The sequence below is a fragment of the Ranitomeya variabilis genome, chromosome 1, assembly GCF_051348905.1.
Source record: "Ranitomeya variabilis isolate aRanVar5 chromosome 1, aRanVar5.hap1, whole genome shotgun sequence".
NCBI classification, from domain to species: domain Eukaryota; kingdom Metazoa; phylum Chordata; class Amphibia; order Anura; family Dendrobatidae; genus Ranitomeya; species Ranitomeya variabilis.
In genome coordinates, this window is record NC_135232.1 from 293,852,498 (window position 1) to 293,870,809 (window position 18,312).

The 18,312-nt window shown below is 49.2% G+C and overlaps 1 protein-coding gene across 2 annotated transcripts in view; it reads right to left on the reverse strand.

Annotated features, from left to right (window-relative positions):
- The window catches only part of ASPHD2 (aspartate beta-hydroxylase domain containing 2), a 174,948-nt gene extending 157,059 nt beyond the window's left edge, over positions 1–17,889 (reverse strand). Inside the window, exon 1 of one of the 2 annotated variants that reach the window (XM_077295478.1) lies at positions 17,780–17,889. The gene's annotated coding sequence lies outside the window, so the exon portion shown is untranslated. Of the gene's footprint in view, positions 1–17,656 lie in introns of both variants that reach the window. The other variant, XM_077295487.1, reaches the window with a different exon arrangement.
- Positions 17,890–18,312: the final 423 nt, after the last annotated feature.

Here is an 18,312-nt window from a genome sequence, read left to right on the forward strand (position 1 = left end):
GGAAGAGACCCTTTCGCTCTCAACAAGAACATACTCCTCAATACAGAGGGAAGGGCAAGTCGGGGCGTTGGAGTTATCCAAAAGGAGGGAAAGACAGAAATCCCTTTCTTTCCCAACCCCAAAATCAAAGAAAACAATGACGCCGCCATGGTAGGGGGTCGTATCTCAAACTTCCTCCCATACTGGCAAACAATCTGCTCAGACCAATGGACCTTAAAGGGACTCTGTCACCTGAATTTGGAGGGAACAATTTTCAGCCATAGGGGCGGGGTTTTTGGGTGTTTGATTCACCCTTTCCTTAACCGCTGGCTGCATGCTGGCTGCAATATTGGATTGAAGTTCATGCTGTGTCCTCCGTAGTACACGCCTGCGTAAGGCAAATCTTGCCTTACGCAGGCGTGTACTATGGAGGACAGAGAATGAACTTCAATCCAATATTGCAGCCAGCATGCAGCCAGCGGGTAAGGAAAGGGTGAATCAAACACCCAAAAACCCCGCCCCTATGGCTGAAAATTGTTCCCTCCAAATTCAGGTGACAGAGTCCCTTTAACATCAGTCAGAGACGGAATAAAAATAGAGTTGATATCATATCCTCAAAAGATGTCAAAAACAACATCTTTACCCACACCAAAGCTACAATCCACATTGATAGCGGGAGTACAAGATCTCCTAGCCAACAATGTGATCTCCTCAGTCCCGGAGAACGAGAGGAACAGAGGGCATTATTCAAATTTATTTCTAATAAAGAAACCAAATGGGTCCCATCGAGTGATAATCAACCTAAAACCTCTGAATCAATACGTTGCCTACAGAAGGTTCAAGATGGAATCAGTAAGATCTACGGTACCCCTCATAGGACAAGATTTCGTCATGGCGAACATAGATCTACAGGATGCATATTACCACGTCCCAATCCATCCAACTTATCGAAAATTCCTAAGGTTTGCAGTCGCCAGGGGAAAAGACATAGACCATTTTCAATTCAATGTCCTCCCGTTTGGGCTATCCTCAGCCCCGAGGATCTTCACAAAGATCATGTCCGAAGTAGCGGCCTACATCAGAGGTCAACAAATATGCATAATTCCATACCTCGACGACCTCCTGATAGTGGCTCCCTCAGTTCCCATTCTACAAGAACACCTTCAAAAGACAGTCCAGATCTTATCGTCCCTAGGCTGGATAGTGAACCACAAGAAATCGGATATGGTTCCGTCAACATCAAAGGTCTTTTTAGGAGTCCTACTGGACTCTCACAGCCAAACATCTTTCTTACCAGAACAAAAACGGACCTTGCTTACAGCAAAAATAAGAATGTTGCGGGACAAGAAGATAGTCTCTCTAAGATGGGCCATGTCAGTTCTCGGGTCCATGACATCATGCATCCAGATGGTGTCATGGGCACAAGCCCACACCAGAGTTCTCCAAACTCATATTCTGTCAAACTGGGACGGATCCCCAGATTCTCTGGACAAAAAGATCAGAATACCACCACATGTAAAATCCTCTTTAACGTGGTGGCTACGAAAGGAGAACTTAATCAAAGGAGTTCCCTGGTCGCAGGATCCAGCAATCTCTATAACAGTAGATGCCAGCGAGAGAGGTTGGGGAGCTACGGTGGCCCAGCACATATTTCAAGGGGACTGGTCAGACGAGATAAGCCATCGATCCTCGAACATCAGAGAACTAAAAGCGGTGGAGGAAGTTCTCAAAGCAGCAGTAGCTCTTGTTCAAAATTCCCATATCAAAATCTACTCGGACAACATGATAACAGTTGCCCACCTTCGCCATCAGGGAAGTACAAGACACGAGGATCTAAAGGCCATATCAACCAGAATATTTTCCTGGGCCGAAGAACATGTTCTCTCACTTTCGGCCCTACACATAAAAGGGGAAATAAATATACAGGCCGACTTCCTGAGCAGAGAAAGAATCCATCCAGGAGAATGGGGTCTTGACCCGGAAATTTTTCAAATTTTGGCCAGGAAGTGGGGACAGCCAGAAGTGGACCTATTCGCAAACAGAACACAAAAGGTGGACCAATTTTTCTCACTAGATCCAACCAATCCGGGGCTAGGTGTGGACGCATTGGCCCAACCATGGACATTCTCACTGGCATATGCTTTTCCACCGTTACCAATTCTACCAAAGGTCCTACAAAAGATAAGGACAGAAAAGATCAGGGTAATCCTAGTGGCTCCATTTTGGCCCAAAAGAAGCTGGTTCGGGACACTCATCAGCCTAAGAGTGGATGGACCGATAGAGAAGGTTCCTGACCGGGGGTAGTGCTATCAGGGTCCAATACTTCACCCAGATCCCGAGAAATTTCACCTGAATGCCTGGCTTCTGAATTCTCAATTCTGAGGACCAGAGGGCTATCAAAAAACGTCATTAGAACGCTACAGAAGAGCCGAAAGACAGTAACCAATTCCATCTATCAGAAAGTATGGAAGACTTTTATCACATGGTGTGCTCCTGATCGGCCTAACCCACACCTGCCGAACCTAGCCAGGATCTTGGATTTTTTACAAGATGGGCTAGAAAAAGGTCTCAGACCCAGCACCCTCAAGGTACAGGTGGCGGCCCTGAGTTCGTATTTTGACCAGCCTTTAGCCGAACACAGATGGATAAGAAGATTTATGAGGGCAGCATCCCACATATCTCCAAGATCCATAAATATAGTCCCATCCTGGGACCTCAATATAGTCCTAAAAGGACTTACACTCCCACCTTTTGAACCCTTGTCTTCAATAGGAATGGATAGACTGGCCTGGAAAACCACCTTCCTGGTAGCAATAACTACAGCCAGGAGAGTAGGTGAACTACAGGCCCTGTCAATCAATGAGCCCTACATGAAGATTCTACAAGATAGACTTATTCTGCGTTTGGATCCATCCTTTCTCCCAAAGGTCGTGTCTGAATTCCACAAGTCGCAGGAGATAATTCTCCCTTCCTTCTATCAGGAACCAAAGAATGAGGAAGAACAACAGTTCCATACTTTGGACGTTCGGAGAGCGGTACTTTATTATCTTCAAGTTTCAGACAAAATTAGAAAGGATCAGAATTTGTTTATTCATCTTCACGGACAGAATAAGGGGAAGAAGACTTCCAAATCTACAATTGCCAACTGGATCAAGAGAGCAATCTAGGAGGCTTACCAGATCCAAGGGCTTCCACCGCCAGAAAAATTCACAGCTCATTCTACCAGAGCAACAGCTGTCTCCTGGGCCGAGAAAGCCAGTGCTTCCATTGAGCAAATTTGCAGAGCTGCCACGTGGTCCTCGGTCCATACATTTTCCAAACATTACAGGCTAGACCTGATGTCAAAGGAAGACTTGGCCTTCGGAGAAAAAGTCCTTAGAGCTATAGTCCCTCCCTAAATATTACTCTTGGGTACTGCTCCAGGTGTGCTGTCGTGGGGGGGTTACTAGAGAAAATAGAATTATTCTTAGGGTACTGTCACACAGTGCAATTTTGATTGCTACGACGGCACGATCCGTGACGTCGCAGCGTCGTATGATTATCGCTCCAGCGTCGTAGACTGCGGTCACACTTTGCAATCACGGCGCTGGAGCGATGCAGAAGTCCCCGGGTAACCAGGGTAAACATCGGGTTACTAAGCGCAGGGCCGCGCTTAGTAACCCGATGTTTACCCTGGTTACCAGCGTAAACGTAAAAAAAACAAACAGTACATACTTACATTCCGGTGTCTGTCCCCCGGCGTTCTGCTTCTCCCCACTGTGTAAGCGCCATAGCCGGAAAGCAGAGCGGTGACGTCACCGCGTCACCGCTGTGCTCGTTTTCCGGCCGGCAGGCGCTCACAGTGCAGAGAAGCTGAGACGCCGGAGGACAGACACCGGAATGTGAGTATGTACTGTTTGTTTTTTTTACGTTTACGCTGGTAACCAGGGTAAACATCGGGTTACTAAGCGCGGCCCTGCGCTTAGTTACCTGATGTTTACCCTGGTTACAAGCGAACACATCGCTGGATCGGTGTCACACACAATGATCCAGCGATGTCAGCGGGTGATCAAGCGACAAAAGAAAGTTCCAAACGATCTGCTACGACGTACGATTCTCAGCAGGGTCCCTGATCGCTGCTGCGTGTCAGACACTGCGATATCGTAACGATATCGCTAGAACGTCACGAATCGTACCGTCGTAGCGATCAAAATTGCACTGTGTGACAGTACCCTAACCGTTAATTCGGTTTCTAGTAACCCACCACGACAGCAGGAGTAATCCCTCCCTTTGCTTAATATACGTTCTGGAAAGAATAAATATAATTTGAAGCATTCCTTCTCCTGTGGTCCTTTATAATAACACTGAGGGGGAGGATGAGGGAGGGGTTATTTAACCTCTTTGTCATTTCCTGTCCCTATTAGGAAAGGGGTAACATCCTCCAGGTGTGCTGTCGTGGTGGGTTACTAGAAACCGAATTAACGGTAAGAATAATTCTATTTTTTCTAATATCAAATCTGTGTCTCCTCCCATTCAGTTTCATCCCATTGCTTCTAGTCTTTCATTACACAAATGAGAATAAAGATGATCCTTCTACAACAGGGGTGGGGAACCTCTGGCCCGGTGGCTTTTCATGCGGCCCGCAGGAAGGTCCCCGGAGTCCGCAATGCCCGGGCAGCAGCCGCATCCTGCCAGCTGCCGGCCCTTTAACTCCAAGTGCATGGCATGCAGCGTTCATCACAAAACGCTGCATGCCGTGCACATGAATGATGTCATCAGGGTAAGCAGGGCTAGAGCCAGCATGAGCAGGGCTAGAGCCAGCGTGGGCAGGGCTAGCGCCGAATGCTCTCCCGTCCTCCTGTCCCAGAAGAGAAGCTGCTGCCAGAGAGTGCAGAGCGATCTCTGTGCTGGCAGCTCTGTGTCTGCAGGTGATCTGTGTCCCTCAGATATTTGCCCACTGTGATCTCTGTGCCCCCCGCTATGTGCCCCAATATGATCTCTTTGCTCCCCCAACTATAAGCCCCCTGTGATCTCTGTGCCTCCCAGCTATGTGCCCCCATGTCAGCTGTGCCCCTCCTGTGATCCCTGTGCCCCCAAGCTATGTGCCCTTGATTTCTGTGCCTCCCAGTGATCTCTGTTCCCGAGATCTCTCTGCCCCCTGCAGACATATGCCCCCCTGTGATCTCTGTGCCCCCCTGTGATCTCTATTCCCCCTGTGATTTCTGTGCCCTCCAGCTGTATGCCCCCTGTGATCTCGGTGCCCCCCAGCTATGTACATCCCTGTGATCTATATGGCTCCCAGCTTGGTGCCCCCCTGTGATCTATGTGCCCCCCCTGTGATCCCTGTGCCCCCCTGCAATATTTGTGCTTCCATGTGATCTGTCCCCTCCAGCTATGTGCCCCTCCGTGATCTCTGTGCCCCCAGCTATGTGTCCTCCTTTGATCCTTGTCCCCCCGTGATTTCTGTGCTCTCCAGCTATATGCCCCCTGTGATTTCTGTTCCCTCCAGCTATATGCCCCCTGTGATCTGTTCCCCCCAGCTATGTGCCCCTCCGTGATCTCTGTGCCCCCCAGCAATGTGCCATCCTCTGATCTTTGTGCCCCCTCCCTCCGTGATCTCTGCGCCCACCTTTGATCTTTGTGCCCCCCCCCCGTGATTTCTGTGCCCCCCTGTGATCTTCATTCCACCCCTGGAAAAGCAGCTGTGAGAAGCAACATGATCAGCATCACCTAACATCACAACTGCACCAAAGAGAAGCAGCTCCAGTCATCACATTAGGGGTTAGTTACCATAATTAATTGTTTGGCTAAATATACCGGGGTAATTTTCAAGGTGATCATTTTTATGTGGCCCCCGGATGATGGTAGAAATTTCAAAATGGCCCCCAGCTGGAAAAAGGTTCCCCACCCCCGCTCTACAATGTGACAGCCCTTGAGATATTTGTAGACAGCTAGTCTCCTCTCAGTCTTAGGCCATGTTCACACTTTGCGGGTGACCTCTGCGGGTTCTCCCGCAGCAGATTTGATAAATCTGCAGGGCAAAACCGCTGCGGTTATCCCTGCAGATTTATAGCGGTTTGTTCCGCGGTTTCCGCTGCGGGATTACTCCTATACTATTGATGCTGCATATGCAGCAATATGCAGCATCAATAGTAATGTTAAAATAAAAAAAAAGTTTATATACTCACCCTCGGACGTCTCGATCTCCTCGGCGCTGCACCCGGCGGTCCGGTTCCAAAGATGATGTGCGAGAAGGACCCTTTGTGACGTCACGGTCATGTGACTGCGACGTCACGGTCATGTGACCGCGACGTCACCGCAGGTCCTGTTCACACAGCAACTCTGACCGGCCGGCCGCGTGCAGCGCTGAGAGGTGAGTATAACATGATTTTTTATTTTTATTCTTTTTTTTACCCCAAATATGGTTCCCAGGGCCTGGAGGAGAGTCTCCTCTCCTCCACCCCGGGTACCACCCGCACATTATCCGCTTACAGCCCCATGCGGGAAGTAAGCGGTTCAATGCATTTCTATGTGTGCAGAATCGCAGCGATTCTGCACAAAGAAGTGACATGCTGCGGGTTGTAAACCGCGGCGTTTCTGCGCGGTTTTTCCCGCAGCATGTGCACAGCGGTTTGCGGTTTCCATAGGGTTTACATGTAAATGTAAACGCAATGGAAACTGCTGCGGACCCGCAGCATCAAAATCGCCGCGGTTTCGCGGTAAAAACCGCAAAGTGTGAACATGGCCTTATTTTTGTCCCTTACAAGGGCTGGTTTGTTTCTTGTGTTGCACCTTGGTAATGAGACACCTTTTTATTGGCCATCAGTTCAACCAGCTGATATTTTTCACTAAGTGGCAGGATTGCTTTCTAATTACTGATAGATTTCTGCTGGTGTAATAACTTTCCATGGCTTTTTGCACTTCTCTTTCTATATCAGTTCAATACTTTTCCCCTGTGTCTTTTCTCATTATTACACATAATTTAATTTATGGACATTCGTGATTTGATTTCTTTGCCTGTGTGGATTGGATGGGTTGTTACCGACATCTGGTGAGAATTTCATATCAATAGCACCTTTAGAAATAGATTTACTTAAAAAAATTGGTGACATGAGAAATACTTATTTCACCCTCTGTAGCTGAATGAGCAGTCCTATTCTTACACTGACAAAACTACATTTCCCAGCGGGAATTGCTTCTCAGCGCTGCGGACCCTGCTCTTGTGCGTTTCACCTCTCCGAGTTATCATCAATCTAAATCTAAGTGCAGAATTCCTCTTATTATTCTGCACACTCTGCTTCTTTACAGTACTCTCCCTAACCAATTTTATGTTCTGCCATCTACATCAGTATAGTTGCATATGTGGGTTTAAATCATTAGCTGGTTGTAGCACGGCTCAACTCTCCTGCACTCCTACAAAATGGAGCATGTAATTACTGGGCAGTGTGGGCTGTGTTCCTTGCATCTTGTAGGCTGATGTTATGTTAAAAGGGAATCTGTCACCTCATATTTCGTATATACTCTGCGGTCACCGCCATTAGGGGCTTATCTACAGCATTCTGTAATGCTGTAGATGAGCCCCCGATGTATCCTGAAAGATAACAAAAGCAGGTTATATTATACTCACCCACGGGCGGTCCCGGTTCGGTCTGGTCCGATGGGCGTCACGGTCCGGCGCCTCCCATCTTCATAGGATGATGTCCTCTTCTTTGCTTCCTGCTGCAGTTCCTGCACAGGCGTACTGATTTGCCCTGTTGAGGACAGCATAAAGTACTGCAGTGCGCAAGCACCGGGCCTCTCTGACCTTTCCCGGCGCCTGCGCACTGCAGTATTTTGCTTTGACCTCAACAGGCAGGTTACATCGGGGGGCTTATCTACAACATTACAGAATGCTGTAGATAAGCCCCTGATGGCGGTGGCCGCAGTTTATATACGAAATAGGTGACAGATTCTCTTTAAGTTGCAAATGCTGCTCTACTAATGCATACAGCAAAAGATAATCCTTTGTTATATGCAACAATAAGTTGGCATTTGTAGTTTAACATCATGGTTCTCTCATCAGCAGGCAACACACAAAATCAATTCATCTCCGCCCCTGTACACAGAGCCCCATACTGCAGTATATCTCTCCTCACAAACCCCTATACACAGACCCAACCTGAAGCACAATGCTCCTCCTAGGCAGTATAAAGGTATTCCACCTCTTTCTGTGACATTATCCCTCACAATAGAAACTCAGTTCTAGACATGCCAGAGAAAAGTGATGCTGGCAGGATAACAGTGGAGACAGACTGCTCTGCGAATGGCCAACTATGAGCTGGAACCATGGTGCTAATGGCAACTGAAGGTAAATAGCGCTCGAAGGGTCATCTTTACGGAGTGATATGTGCAAAAAGAGGGTAGATTTAAAATGGGAATAAATGTGTACATTATTATAAAACCACATTGCGATTTAGGACATCCACCTTTAAAAAGGCATGTTCAGATGCTGGAGATTTTAGTGCAGATTACACAATTATTTGAACTTTTTTAAAGGCCCAATTGGTACAAAGAAAATAAATCTGTATGGATTTTAGGGTGGATTTTGTTTTTCTAGGTTTCAGAACTCGGCTCATGAGAAAGCTGCACTGCTTCAGTACCAATAAAAGCATAAGAGACCATAAGATCAAATGGAAAATCAACTGTTGGCAATGAAAAAAAAAAATCACTGTCCTTATCCCCCGATGCAGAAATTTTGAATGGACTGTTCTCCTTCCTCAGCATTCTGCCAGTATTATAGGCACTGGAACTTTATTTCTCCTCACTTTCCAGCATGTATAGCTCCTGATCTGTAAGCCCACCTCCCTGTTGTGCCATATGCAGACAGGTGAGCAGTAGAAACAGAAGAGAGACCCCAGTCATGTTATCCGTCTTAGGGTAGCTGCTAGTGATGAGTGAATATACTCGTTACTCGAGATTTCCCGAGCACGCTCGGGGGTCCTCCGAGTATTTTTTAGTGCTCGGAGATTTAGTTTTCATCACCTCAGCTGAATGATTTACATCTGTTAGCCAGCATAAGTACATGTGTGGATTCCCTAGCAACCACGCAACCCCCACATGTACTTATGCTGGCTAACAGATGTAAATCATTCAGCTGCGGCAATAAAAACTAAATTTCCGAGCACTAAAAAGTACTCAGAGGACACCCGAGCGTGCTCGGGAAATCTCGAGTAACGAGTATATTCGCTGTTAGAGACATAATACACCTGACAACCGGCAGTGACACCAAGTCACACAGAAGAAAGCCACAATATATATATACCCTATATACTCAAGTATAAGCAGAGATTTTCAGCCTATTTTTTTTAGGCTAAAAGTGCCCCTCTCGGCTTATACTCGAGTCATTGTCCCAGGGGGTCGGCGGAGGAGGGGAAGCAGCAGGAGTGGCGGCTGTCACATCATACTCACCTTTTCCTGGCACGGTCTCTGCACTCCCCTGCCTCTCCGATGGTCTACGGCGCCCGCAGCTCTTCCTGTGTTCAGCGGTCATGTGGTACCGTTCATTAAAGTAATAAATATGGACGCGACTCCACTCCATTAGGCGTGCAGCGTATAGTCATTACTTTAATGAGCAGTACCATGTGACCGCTGAACACAGGAACAAGCTGCCGGCACCAGAGACCATCTGAGAAGCAGAGAACGCGCCAGGAGGGGATGAGTATGACGGGAGAGGGTGAGCCATGCGATATTCACCTGTCCCCGTTCCACTGCCGTGCTGTGTCTTCCGCGTTCTCTGGCTGTGACGTTCAAGTCAGAGGTCGTGATGATGTGGTTAGTGCGCACCCTCTGCCTGAACAGTCACTGCAGAGACCCGGAAGTCACAGCGACGCATGGCGGTGGAATGGGGCACAGGTGAATATCGCAAGTGCCGGTGTCCTGAGCCAGCGGCGACCCCGGCACCTGGCCCCCATAGTGCACAGGTGTGCCCGCCGGCTCAGGACACCGGTACCAGACCCCCAGCGATGACAGATGAGTATCATTTTTTTTTTTATTGCAGCAGCAGCATATGGGGCATAATATTTTATGGAGCATCTTATGGGGCCATCAACCTTTGTGCAGCATTATATGGGGCATAATATTCCATGCAGCATCTTATGGGGCATCATTAACCTTTTATGCAGCATTATATAGGGCATATTTTAATATGGAGCATCTTATGGGGCCCGTAATAATCTTTATGGAGCATTATATGGGGTGTATTTTGTATGGAGTATCTTATGGGGCTCCTGATTCAATATGGATATTCAAAAACACTTAAAGGGAACCTGTCACCCCGTTTTTTCAGTATGAGATAAAAATATTATTAAATAGGGCCTGAGCTGTGCTGGACAATAGGGTACACAAAATACACTATTGTCCAGCACAGCTCAGGCCCTATTTAATGGTATTTTTATCTCATACTGAAAAAACGGGGTGACAGGTTCCCTTTAACCTACTGATATCTCAATTAATTTTACTTTTATTGGTATCTATTTTTAATTTTTGACATTTACCGGTAGGATGCTGCATTTTCCACCCTAGACTTATACTCGAGTCATTAAGTTTTCCCAGTTTTTTGTGGCAAAATTAGCGGTCTCGGCTTATACTTGGGTCGGCTTATACTCGAGTATATATGGCATATATATTTTTTTTTAAGGAAGCAATTTGCAGATGCTTTATACACCACATTTACAATCCAATGAGTTCAGAGGGAGCCCATCATCAGAATTTGCTGCAGAACAGCTGCTATTCATGCACCCGAATCCCATGTGCTGCAGAACAGCTGCTATTCATGGACCCCAATCCCATGTGCTGCAGAGCAGCTGCTATTCATGGACCCCAATCCCATGTGCTGCAGAACAGCTGCTATTCATGGACCCCAATCCCATGTGCTGCAGAACAGCTGCTATTCACGGACCCGAATCCCATGTGCTGCAGAGCAGCTGCTATTCATGGACCCGAATCTCATGTGCTGCAGAACAGCTGCTATTCATGGACCCGAATCCCATGTGCTGCAGAACAGCTGCTTTTCATGCACCCGAATCCCATGTGCTGCAGAACAGCTGCTATTCATGCACCCGAATCCCATGTGCTGCAGAACAGCTGCTATTCATGGACCCGAATCCCATGTGCTGCAGAACAGCTGCTATTCATGGACCCGAATCCCATGTGCTGCAGAACAGCTGCTATTCATGGACCCGAATCCCATGTGCTGCAGAACAGCTGCTATTCATGCACCCGAATCCCATGTGCTGCAGAACAGCTGCTATTCATGGACCCGAATCCCATGTGCTGCAGAACAGCTGCTATTCATGGACCCGAATCCCATGTGCTGCAGAACAGCTGCTATTCATGGACCCGAATCCCATGTGCTGCAGAACAGCTGCTATTCATGCACCCGAATCCCATGTGCTGCAGAACAGCTGCTATTCATGCACCCGAATCCCATGTGCTGCAGAACAGCTGCTATTCATGCACCCGAATCTCATGTGCTGCAGAACAGCTGCTATTCATGCACCCGAATCCCATGTGCTGCAGAACAGCTGCTATTCATGCACCCGAATCCCATGTGCTGCAGAACAGCTGCTATTCATGCACCCGAATCCCATGTGCTGCAGAACAGCTGCTATTCATGCACCCGAATCCCATGTGCTACAGAACAGCTGCTATTCATGCACCCGAATCTCATGTGCTACAGAACAGCTGCTATTCATGCACCCGAATCCCATGTGCTGCAGAACAGCTGCTATTCATGCACCCGAATCTCATGTGCTGCAGAACAGCTGCTATTCATGGACCCGAATCCCATGGGCTGCAGAACAGCTGCTATTCATGCACCCGAATCTCATGTGCTACAGAACAGCTGCTATTCATGCACCCGAATCCCATGTGCTGCAGAACAGCTGCTATTCATGGACCCGAATCCCATGGGCTGCAGAACAGCTGCTATTTATGCACCCGAATCTCATGTGCTACAGAACAGCTGCTATTCATGGACCCGAATCCCATGTGCTGCAGAACAGCTGCTATTCATGGACCCGAATCCCATGTGCTGCAGAACAGCTGCTATTCATGGACCCGAATCCCATGTGCTACAGAACAGCTGCTATTCATGCACCCGAATCTCATGTGCTACAGAACAGCTGCTATTCATGGACCCGAATCCCATGTGCTGCAGAGCAGCTGCTATTCATGGACCCGAATCCCATGTGCTGCAGAGCAGCTGCTATTCATGGACCCGAATCCCATGTGCTGCAGAGCAGCTGCTATTCATGGACCCCAATCCCATGTGCTACAGAACAGCTGCTATTCATGGACCCGAATCCCATGTGCTACAGAACAGCTGCTATTCATGCACCCGAATCTCATGTGCTACAGAACAGCTGCTATTCATGGACCCCAATCCCATGTGCTGCAGAACAGCTGCTATTCATGGACCCGAATCCCATGTGCTGCAGAGCAGCTGCTATTCATGGACCCCAATCTCATGTGCTGCAGAACAGCTGCTATTCATGGACCCGAATCCCATGTGCTGCAGAGCAGCTGCTATTCATGCACCCGAATCTCATGTGCTACAGAACAGCTGCTATTCATGGACCCGAATCCCATGTGCTACAGAACAGCTGCTATTCATGCACCCGAATCTCATGTGCTACAGAACAGCTGCTATTCATGGACCCCAATCCCATGTGCTGCAGAACAGCTGCTATTCATGGACCCGAATCCCATGTGCTGCAGAGCAGCTGCTATTCATGGACCCCAATCTCATGTGCTGCAGAACAGCTGCTATTCATGGACCCGAATCCCATGTGCTGCAGAGCAGCTGCTATTCATGCACCCGAATCTCATGTGCTACAGAACAGCTGCTATTCATGGACCCGAATCCCATGTGCTGCAGAGCAGCTGCTATTCATGGACCCGAATCTCATGTGCTGCAGAACAGCTGCTATTCATGGACCCGAATCCCATGTGCTGCAGAGCAGCTGCTATTCATGCACCCGAATCCCATGTGCTGCAGAGCAGCTGCTATTCATGCACCCGAATCTCATGTGCTGCAGAACAGTTGCTATTCATGGACCCGAATCCCATGTGCTGCAGAGCAGCTGCTATTCATGCACCCGAATCCCATGTGCTGCAGAACAGCTGCTATTCATGGACCCGAATCCCATGTGCTGCAGAGCAGCTGCTATTCATGGACCCGAATCCCATGTGCTGCAGAGCAGCTGCTATTCATGGACCCGAATCCCATGTGCTGCAGAGCAGTTGTGCTGCCTGAACTTGTCCACGTATCGCAGGTCACTGAGATGGTCAAAACAAATTGGACTACAACAAGCCATACACATTACATGGCTGCAACCATAATGGCCCACCGCTCCCATACAGAGGACTACTTGCTTTGCTGAGCATAATGTATATGAAGGCCTCAAGGGTACATGCACATGTCTTTTAGATGTGTATGAAACCGACCAGGCATCTTTTGTCCTTAAAGGGGTATTTCCATCTCCAAGAACCAATCCCAATGTATAGTAGGTGTAATAATAATAATAATAATAATAATATTAGCAAATATTTCCAATTAGAAATATAGTATAGTTCTTCTTATTTGCTATGTCTCTTTCCTCATGTGCAGGTATTGCAGGACCTTAGGTATCAATGGGTACGACCACTCATACAGTGACAGTTAGCTAGTTGCTAGTGGTCGTAACTATTGATGAGCGAGTATGCTCATTACTCGAGTTTCTCCGAGCATGCTCGGGTGGTCTCCGAGTATTTCGGCGTGCTCGGGGGATTTAGTTTACGACCCGCAGCTGCACGATTTACAACAGCTAGACAGGCTGAATACCTGTGGGGATTCCCTAACAAGCAGGAGCTGAAGGAGCAGGACATGACTCAGTAAGTCCCTGTGTCATTAGTGGCCACTGAGGCCGAGCACTGGGCATCGCAATCTAAATCAGCTTTACATGCTGTTGCTATACAAGGGTAGACAAAATTTTTTCAGTTTCAAGGCATCAAGAATTTTTTATAAACATTAATATAAGCCAAAAATATAGACGCCATTGGGATACTTCTAGGAATCATTTAAAGCGTCAGTACACAGTAGTTATCTTTTAGCCTTTTCTGGAGACATTTTTGGTAGAGTTTTCCTTTTCCTTCACTGATTTTCAAAAGTGTTTTTGTTTTTCCTGGAGCTTTTCTGATTGGACTGTGCCTGGTTTAGGCTATGTGCACACAATGTCTTTTTTAGGGAGATTCTGCCCGGAATCCGCCTGAGAAAACGCTGCATACGTTCCTCACAAAATAAACATTGTGCATAGTAGTGTCAAATTGGCATTGTCGTGTATATGTTCGGCCTTCTTTTAACAGATCCGGAGAGCCTGAAACAGTTAACAGAAGTGCCAGGCTCATTCTTCGGGCGGCTTCTGCTTGGGTGTTGCACGCTCTCTATCTTTCGCAGTATAGAGTAAAAGAATCCTGAGGCAGAGTCACTGCAAGCAATACCCCCTGGTGAAGCCACTTTAGGAAAATGACCACCATTGTTTATCTAAAGCAGCATCATCTTGGAAAACTGGGCGTCTAAAAGGCGCAGTGTGAACATAGCCTTAGAGCCGGTTCCATCAGGAGATGCTTTACAGAAGGGACATTAGCTTTTTTCTAGACAAGATATAGAGAGGAACATTCAGGGGAAGGACAGTTTGTTGGAACTTTTCTAACCCAGTAATTACTATACTTTCAAGAAATTGCTAGAAGAGACGGGAGGACAGAAATTGGGATTGTAAAGGATCTAAATCACAGTAAAGCAATGTCCTCTGCTGCTCTCTACATATACAGTCAGTGATATCATCAATCCACGTGATGTCCAGGATGAAATGTGGTTCTACAGTCATAGAACATTTCGCAGAAATCTGCACCACTTAGGCAGCAGATATCCCTGACAGTATATGGGGTGTGTGGACGAGGAGTTTCTTGGAGTGGATCTGCGTCAGAAAAGCACTTGAAAAGTTACATAAGAAAGCCCTGAAATTTATCTCTATTGTACAACCACTCTGCTGTCATATGTTCAGTATTTTGAGGGCTTTTTCCCCTTGCTTCAGGTTTTTAAAAATGCCCGGTAGGGAAAAAAGTGCATGTAGGGCAAAATGTCGGCTCAGCGGTTAGCACCATCAAATCCCACCAAGGAAACATCTGCAAGGAGTTTGTATGTTCTCCCCGTGTTTGTGTGGGTGTCCTCCGGGTTCCCCGGTTTCCTCTCACATTCCACAGACATACTGATAGGGAATCTACATTGTGAGCCCCAATGGGGACAGTGATGATAATGCCAGTAATGTGTCGAGGAATTTAATGGTGATATATACAAGTGAGTAAAAGAAATGTCACTAGTTTGAGGCAGCATCTGATGGAATCCGCTCCACACAAGGCAATGTCCAATCAGAACGCTGCAAAAAAAAAACTTCAGAAAAAAAAACTACCAAATTAGGAGGGTTCCCACTAGAAAACTCGTAGTTTTTAACTGACACATGTGCACATACCTCTAAGTGGTACCCAGTGGATGGCTTACTGTTACCATGACAACATCATGAACCAATCAAAGTCATTTTCAAGTTTTAGCCATCTTTCCTGCAGCTTAAAATCACATTTCCATTACCAATCCTAATATCCTACTATAAAAGTCTTCGGTTAAAAAAAAATCATTATAATAATGACAGATATTTTATAAATAATCCAAGTATTGTTTCCAAACAGTAGCCATCATGCTGGATGTTATTATGGCCTATGGGGCAGCCCCATTACACATTATCTGATGCAGATTCACAGGCAATGCTGGAGCACTGAGGGCGAATGTAACCTGATGGTACAGGGGAGAGGTGGGCTGAGCCCCATGGGGCCCCCAATAGATCTGATCACAGGGGGCTGTCAGGGGTCAATTCCTCTGCTCACAGCAGAGGACTGCTGCAGATGCTCTACCTGTTTAGCATACATATTACACTTAATCACCCCTCCCCCAGAAAACCCAGTGCACGGAGAGAGGAGCAGGCAGGTAGGATGTGGCTGAGGGCAAGCACGCAGGATCGCATGATGTGGCTGAGGGCAGGCAGAATGAGGCTGAGGGCAGGCAGAATGAGGCTGAGGGCAGGCAGGTGGAGGTCAGGCAGGCAGAATGAGGCTGAGGGCAGGCAGGCAGGCTGTGGGCAGGCAGGCGGAGGGCAGGCAGGCAGAATGAGGCTGAGGGCAGGCAGGCAGGTGGAGGTCAGGCAGGCATGTGGTTGAGGGCAGGCTGTGGCTGAGGGCAGGCAGGCAGAATGAGGGCAGGCAGGATGTGGCTGAGGGCAGGCAGGTGGAGGTCAGGCAGGCAGAATGAGGCTGAGGGCAGGCAAGATGTGGCTGAGGGCAGGCAGGCAGGATGAGGACAGACAGGCAGGATGTGGCTGAGGACAGGCAGGATGAGGGCAGGCAGGATGAGGCTGAGGACAGGCAGGTAGGATGAGGGCAGGCAGGCACGATGTGGCTGAGGGCAGGCAGGCGGAGGGCAGGCAGGTGGAGGTCAGGCAGGCATGTGGCTGAGGGCAGGCAGGCAGAATGAGGGCAGGCAGGATGTGGCTGAGGGCAGGCAGAATGAGGCTGAGGGCAGACAGGCAGGATGAGGACAGACAGGCAGGATGTGGCTGAGGACAGGCAGGATGAGGGCAGGCAGGATGAGGCTGAGGACAGGCAGGTAGGATGAGGGCAGGCAGGCACGATGTGGCTGAGGGCAGGCAGGCTGAGGGCGGGCAGGCAGGCTGAGGGCAGGCTGTGGCTGAGGGCAGGCTGTGGCTGAGGGCAGGATGAGGCTGAGGGCAGGCTGTGGCTGAGGGCAGGCTGTGGCTGAGGGCAGGCTGTGGCTGAGGGCAGGATGAGGCTGAGGGCAGGCTGTGGCTGAGGGCAGGATGAGGCTGAGGGCAGGATGAGGCTGAGGGCAGGATGAGGCTGAGGGCAGGATGAGGCTGAGGGCAGGATGAGGCTGAGGGCAGGATGAGGCTGAGGGCAGGATGAGGCTGAGGGCAGGATGAGGCTGAGGGCAGGATGAGGCTGAGGGCAGGATGAGGCTGAGGGCAGGATGAGGCTGAGGGCAGGATGAGGCTGAGGGCAGGATGAGGCTGAGGGCAGGATGAGGCTGAGGGCAGGATGAGGCTGAGGGCAGGATGAGGCTGAGGGCAGGCTGTGGCTGAGGGCAGGCTGTGGCTGAGGGCAGGCTGTGGCTGAGGGCAGGCTGTGGCTGAGGGCAGGATGAGGCTGAGGGCAGGCTGTGGCTGAGGGCAGGCTGTGGCTGAGGGCAGGCTGTGGCTGAGGGCAGGCTGTGGCTGAGGGCAGGCTGTGGCTGAGGGCAGGCTGTGGCTGAGGGCAGGCTGTGGCTGAGGGCAGGCTGTGGCTGAGGGCAGGCTGTGGCTGAGGGCAGGCAGGATCTGCAGTGCTTTTACATAACACAGTCCCATCTGCTGTGCAGATCACTGCTGGGGATGTTGCAGTTAAAGAGCCCAATGCAGCAGATCTCAGGAAGCAGCAGCAGCAACAACAATGCAAATCAATGCGAGCCAAGTCCCCTGTCCTGCCGTCCACTGCTGCCAGCCACGGCCCATCCTGCGCCCCACAGGGGCAGCACTCACACGTAATGCGCTGGCTTAGCAGAAGGCTGCAGTTACTGTACCTGCTCTCAGAATGCAGTGGGATGCTGGGGCGCTCTTCTCACTCTGCTCATGTCTCACCTGTCATTCGTTTTTTCTACACACTCATTTAAATACGTACATTGCAGTAAAATCCCCTGACCAACCTGCTGCATTATCTCCGGCTCGTACGGAGCCTTTAATTCCCGGCTGGAAGGTAGAGCCTAGTGGTGGGCGCTAGGACCTGCGCTGACGTCACGGTCATGTGAGTGGTCACGTGTGGGGGAGGGCTCTGTTGTGGTACACTGCTGCTGTGTGGAGTAGTGCGGTGCTGTCACCTCAGTGTGCGGGACCCTCCGGCCAGGACGCTGCTGTGTGCGCTGCACGGAGATAGCACAGTGTGTGAGGGGGACACGGAGAGAGCACAGTGTGTGAGGGGGACACGGAGAGAGCACAGTGTGTGAGGGGGACACGGAGAGAGCACAGTGTGTGAGGGGGACACGGAGAGAGCACAGTGTGTGAGGGGGACACGGAGAGAGCACAGTGTGTGAGGGGGACACGGAGAGAGCACAGTGTGTGAGGGGGGGACACGGAGAGGGCACAGTGTGTGAGGGGGACACGGAGATGGCACAGTGTGTGAGGGGGACACGGAGAGAGCACAGTGTGTGAGTGGGACACGGAGAGAGCACAGTGTGTGAGG